Genomic DNA, 6,392 nt, shown 5'->3' with positions numbered 1-6,392 from the left:
TGAGCCATAGGATACAGGCCTCAAATTCCATTTCTCATGTCTTCACTCTCTGTCACTTAGAGATGAATTTTCCAAAGAGGGGAAAACTAGAGCAAAAGCTGTGGCCTGGGTATAGTGGTACCTAAAATTAAGAGGTAGGAGGAAGATGAGAGCCAGGGAAGACACCATGGTATTCACAGTCACTGCCCTGTCCCCTATCCCTTGTAGGCCCTGACATTCCTCTAACCAGAGAATGTTGGATGTTCCATTGAATTCAAGAGGGAAAAGTCCTAATCTATTCATAAATAGCTTGAAGTATTTTAAGTAAGGTTGGACAGTTTGGTTACAGCAGAGTTTGTGTGGTAACTTGGTAGTTCATGAGATTCTGGCTTCATTCTTTTGAGAGCATTACAATAAAAGCGTATTTATTTAGACCCATGAAGGAAGGGCTTAACTAATTACATGAAAAAAGAGTCTCTTTGTGTGTATGTGACGTCATTAGGTTTGTTTAGTTTTGGAATGACATGGTAACTTACTTATGTATGCACTAGCTGGTGGAGAGCCAAAGAAGACCGGCTTCAATGAGTAGAAAAGCCTTCAATGAGTAGAAAATCAGACGTCTCTTAAGTCACTTCAGTTTCCCAACTGACAATCACATTTATGGGATGAAATTGTTTAACTGGTCCTGATAGCATAGACACAAAAAGCAGTTGTCTCCTGTCAGAAGTTCTGGGTCACCAGGGTCCACTTTAGAGATGTTCTTAGGCAATTGACAGACTGCTGTCTGCTAAGAGTCCTGTAGGGCATCCTTGCAGCTGAGTGCTTGGAGCATAGTGGGCAGTCATAGTGCTTGGAGACAGTGGGTGATTGAGTGGATGAGTGAGTGAGAGAGTGATCGTGTGAAGGACTGAAGGAATCTTTTGCCCAAGGCATGCTGAGTTGTATAGAGCATTCTTCCCGCAGCCTCACATTATAACTTGGCTAGGTGGCTTGGGGACAAGTCTTAAGACTCAAGATTTTGTAGCAGGGAGGGAGGAAATGGCACCATGGGAAGTTTCTGCTCTAAGCTGATGACTCCACAGAGAGGGGACATTTCCAAAGTCAGTATGCTAGTGTGACTTGAGTCACAGTCACAGGATCTCTCCCTCTAAAGAAAATCAGGTAGCTGAGACGGTTTGTGGGGCAAGTGAGAGGCCCATGGAGGTAGGAGAGTTCCTGTTGGCAACCTGGATCTTTCTCAATGAAGGCAGCTACTTTATAAGTTGTCTGTAGGAGGCTGTCCACCACCCTTCCTCCTCACTGCTTGGATTCTAATTCAGGAGCCTCTCAGGTTCATTCCCTGGCTTTTGCTTACCCAGCCTGCCCTGCCCTCTGGCTGTGTGCCCCTGGTGATTATTAGCCTGGCTGAAAATTATGCCCTCTACAAGGTTAAAGCAAATTGGGAGGTTCTGGCTCTGGCTCCAGGGGGACCGGGGTCTGTCACCTGGCCCTGCCTTGTGTTTCCTGGCATGCTTTCTTGGCCACCTTTTTACCTTTACACAGTCCTCCAAGCCCATATTTCTGCCTGAGTGAGGATTAAAGCCTGGCTTCTTCAGAGGGACTGTGGGCGCAGGAATGTCAGTACTTTAGAAGTATCTGACGCCAGTCCCTGTGTTGTGCTTTAGGAGAATTACCAATTTCATACAGATGATCTCATGTTGAGGGTGGTTGGGAGACAAGGACATGGAGATTTTTCATATTCACAAAAGGATTTACCCTGTTTTTTTTTTTTTTTTAAGCATTAAACCTGCTTTCCAGAATCAGATTTAATTTCCGTGCTTTAAATAATGTGCAGTTATTTGCATCAGAAAAAACTTTGGAGATTTTTTAGAGAAATTTCCTGTTTCAGAAATGAACAAAACTACGGGAGGTCTAGGAATGGCGAAGCAGACACTGTGTGAGGGGAAGTCTCAGTCCCTCCTTGAGGAGCATTTCTTGAGCCATTTTTCAGGTAAGAGAGGGAAAAATGCGTTCCTTCCCTTGGAATGCTCTGCTCACCCTCCTGGTTAACTCAGATTGGGTAATTCCTGCCCCCATTGACTTTTACTTTAGTCTTTTCAGTCTGAACACCAAATGACATGGTAATGTCTTAGTATTTTATATTCTTAAGCTGGCTTTAAATAAGTGAAAACCTTTATTACAGGTTGTGAATGACTGAAGGCAGCTTTACTAAGTTAGCAAAATGTCATGGAGGATCTTCAAGGATCCTGAGTTAATTGGTTGAGTAGATTGATTGATTGTTAAAATTATCCAGTCTATAATAGGTACTTGTAAAGTCTACGCATTTATCAATTACTTATTAACTGTAGAGTTATGTGATAATTTGATATAAAGTGATAAGGTATGACAGGTGTAAGACTAATGCTGTGGGAACTCAGAGAGGAAAGATTATTTTTAGCTTTTGGATCTAGAGAATCAGGGAAGTTTTGTGAAAACAGGTTTGTCTAACACTAAATAAACTTGCACCCTAGTCAGAGGTGGCGTTGATTACAAAGGGAAATCTATTCTCCTCATTCATATTATTAAAATTCGGAGTTAATAGCAACACAGTGCATTTCTTTTCATGGTTTCTTTGCTAATCTCTAAAGCAGTTTTTCAAAGAACAGACGTTTGGTAAATAAGAGGAGTCCACTCTCTTTTATTAGGTAGTATCTCTGCAGCTGGCAGCTGGGGGCAAGGGTGGACCCAGTCAGGGAGGCTGTTCTTTCAAGAAGCTTGTTTGAAGAGAGGAGTGTTAATGAAGGGGGACACGGGATCTAGGGAGGTCTATTTATTTTTTGAGACCCAAGCATGATCTTGCACTGGGGAAAAAGTTAGTAGAGAAGGAAAAGTTGAAGACAGAAAAGAGAATAACAATTGTTGAGCAAGTCTCCTGGGGAGAAGAGTCTGCTGTATCCGAAGCACCGGTAGAGAGATTAAACTTGAGCAAAAGACAAGGCTATGGCTGATTTTAACTGTCACCACACACCACCAGCTACTGCTTTCCTACCTTTTGCTAGCACTCTGTTGAGCACTGTCAGGTCTCATTTGTTCAGGGCGAGGGGCATGGTGTTGGGGCGAGGGGTGTGATGGGCAGAAGGGTTTGGTAAGATTTTGGAGAGACATTTTTCTTCTGTTGGGCTATGTGTTTTCTGGGCAGCAGAAATTGAGGTCATTTGCCAGGAGCAGGTGGGAGAGTGGGGATAGTGGCATGTCTTTTAAAAGCTGTCTTGCTCGTGGAGTGATCTGGAGACACATGGGAGGATAACTGAACAGTGCTGAAGACCCAGCTGATATTGGAAGCAGCAGCTTTCTGGAGGGAGCAGCCCTCATGACTAATGATTGCTTTAGCAGTGCCCACTCAGCAACTTGGGGGTTAAAGCAGAGTATATTCATATTCAGATAGGAGCTGTGTTCTGTGGGCAAATGGAAGACTTGGAGTAGGAGGCAGCTGGATTTTGTAGCAGAATGGTCATCTTGTTGACTAAAGAAAGAAGTGAATTGAGGAGAGGACTGATAGGCAGCAAAGTGATGAGGGAGGTGGTATCGAGAGGCTGGAAACCTCAGTGAAGTTGAAGAAGCAGCTGTAGATGAGATGAGAAAGAGGTCCTATAGATGGGAGGATATAGGAGATCGTGAGCAGGCAGAAGGTCTGACTTGAAGTGGAAAGGCAGACTGATCAAGGAGGCAAAGTCCTCGATGAGTGAGAGGTTAGTAACTTAACAGCAATGAGGAGGAGGGGCATAGTTGTTTGGTATAGACCTCGGCCAAGGGAGGGTTTTTTTTTTTTTTTTTTTTTAAGGTTATAGGAATAAAACAACACTGAGACAGAGCATCTGTTTCTCCTTTGGATACCACTGGGTACTGAAGGATGATTTTTATGGTAGAATCTTCATTGTCCAGAAACCAAGTTCCTTAAGGAGTGTCAGGTTTCAACTAGGAAAAAGATGTCCAGAAGCATCTTTTAGTCCTGCCTTCTGCACAGCTGGCTGAATACCATAGAGTTTTAGCACTGGGGAGGCAGGTAGTTCTGGCCAAGTGGGACAGCCTCCACAAGAGTACTGGGTCTGTAGGCAGAGTTTGCAGCAACAAGGACCAAGTACTCTCGCAGGGAAATCCCATTTGGCCACTAGGGTTTTTTAACTGTTCGGGATCAGAGTGGGGCCAATGCTTATCTTCTGTGAAAGGCTGAGGGAAAACTTTAATGGTTTCTTGCTTGAAATACTAGGAGTTATTGGACTCTTGAGCCTTATATTCCTGTGGGGTTTGGAATGTATTTTTTCCCTCTGTAGTGACAGCAAATAATGCCCTAAAGCCCACAGTTTGAAAGGGTCTGGAAATACTCAGATTATTGTTTATAAAGATGTTTTTGGATTTTCAGTGGCTCAGGATTTCTTTGACATTGTTAGTGTATTACTCAAACATTTAAAAAAGAAGCCTCTTAATAGATGAAAACGAGCAAGCAAGTAAAATTTTTACATTTCTTTTGCTTTTTTCTTGATTAATTTACACCACCACCGTGGCTGTAAAACCAGATATGAACAGCTCAGAAAATGATTGCTTACGCAGCCATTTTACCACAGGAACCTACTAAGTACAGCTCTGTAGTCCCCAGCAGAAGAGGCTGTGTGGCTCAGAGCCTCAAGTGCATTGCACCCATGACAGTGCTTTCTAAATTGTTCATAATTGCTTTTGCCGCATAAACATGAGAAACTAGTGTGTGACATAGCCACCATAAGCAAAGATAGAAGACAGTCAACAGGCTGGGAGAGAGTTTGGGGATGTATGTGATAGTGGGTTAATTTCTATACTATATAAAGGGTTTCTAAAAATCAATAACAATAAGACAACAGACTCTAGAAAATGGGCAAAGAATACAAGTAGACAAGTCACAGTGGGGCAAACTAAGTTTCGTTTAAAGAAGTGCTTATTCTTGAGCACAGTGTTCTCTGGATGAGAATGTTCCTTGCATTGGTAGATATCCGTGAGTAGGGACTGTGAAATGCTGTGTGGCTATGAAAACATAACAGTAGCTTCTGTATCAGTGAAAAAGCAAGTATACCTCACAGGACTGTGAAAATAGGGGTCAGTGAAAGTATGGGTCCTGAGTTTTCTGGGGACAGTTCCAACTTTGTTTTCATTTTAAATTTGTCGCAAAATGTGACTTTTATGCCCGTGTAAGGCCTGAATGTAAATAAATTCATATCCACCCCCCTAAAAAAGAAAAAAGCAAGTACAGAGCAGTATGACCAGAATGTTCCTATTTATGTATTTATTTTTTAAAAGATCTATTTACTTACTTTGCTTTCTGGCTGTGGTGGGTCTGTGTGCTGCACACAGGCTTTCTCTGGTTGCAGCGAGCAGGGCCACTCTGCATCGTAGTGCAAGGACTTCTCGTTGTGGTGACTTCTCTTATGGTACACAGGCTCTAGGCGTGCGGGCTCAGTGGTTGCAGGGTATGGGCTCAACAGTTGTAGCTCTTAGGCTTAGTTGCTCCACAGTATGAGGGATCATCCTGAACCAGGGTTTGAACCAGTATCCCTTGCATTGCAAAATGGATTCTTAACCACTGGGCTGCCAGGAAAGACCCCTGCTTATTTATTTATTTATTTTTAATGTTCTCACTTATTTAATTTGGGATGTATTCATCTTGACTTAAATTTTATTAGAGGATTCCTTTAGGTTAAACAATATTTAAGGCTGTATTTTTTTTTAATGTATTCATTTATTTTTATTTATTTTTGGCTTTGCTGAATCTTCATTGCTACACATGGGCTATTCTTTGTTGAGGGACATGGGCTTCTCATTGCGATGGCTTCTCTTGTTGTTCAGTTGCTCAGTTGTGTCCGACTCTATGCGACCCCATGGACTGCAGCAGGCCAGGCTTTCCTGTCCTTCACCATCTCCTGGAGCTTGCTCAAACTCTTGTCCATTGAGTTGGTGATGCCATCAAACCATCTCATCCTCTGTCATCCCCTTCTCCTGTCCTCCAGTCTTTCCCAGCATCAAGGTCTTTTCTAATGAGTCAGCTCTTTGCATCAGGTGGCCAAAGTACTGGAGCTTCAGTTTCAGCATTAGTCCTTCCAGTGAATATTCAGGGTTGATTTCCTTTCAGTTCAGTTCAGTTCAGTTGCTCAGTCGTGTCCGACTCTTTGTGACCCCATGAATCGCAGCATGCCAGGCCTCCCTGTCCATCACCAACTCCTGGAGCTTACTCAAACTTGTGTCCATCGAGTCAGTGATGCCTTCCATCCATCTCATCCTCTGTCGTCCCTTTCTCCTCCTGCCCCCAATCCCTCCCAGCATCAGAGTCTTTTCCAGTGAGTCAGCTCTTCGCATGAGGTGGCCAAAGTATTGGAGTTTCAGCTTTAGCATCAGTCCTTCCAATGAACACC

This window comes from Bos indicus, chromosome 11 (genome assembly GCF_029378745.1).
Source record: "Bos indicus isolate NIAB-ARS_2022 breed Sahiwal x Tharparkar chromosome 11, NIAB-ARS_B.indTharparkar_mat_pri_1.0, whole genome shotgun sequence".
NCBI classification, from domain to species: Eukaryota; Metazoa; Chordata; class Mammalia; order Artiodactyla; family Bovidae; genus Bos; species Bos indicus.
This window is presented reverse-complemented; position numbering follows the sequence as displayed.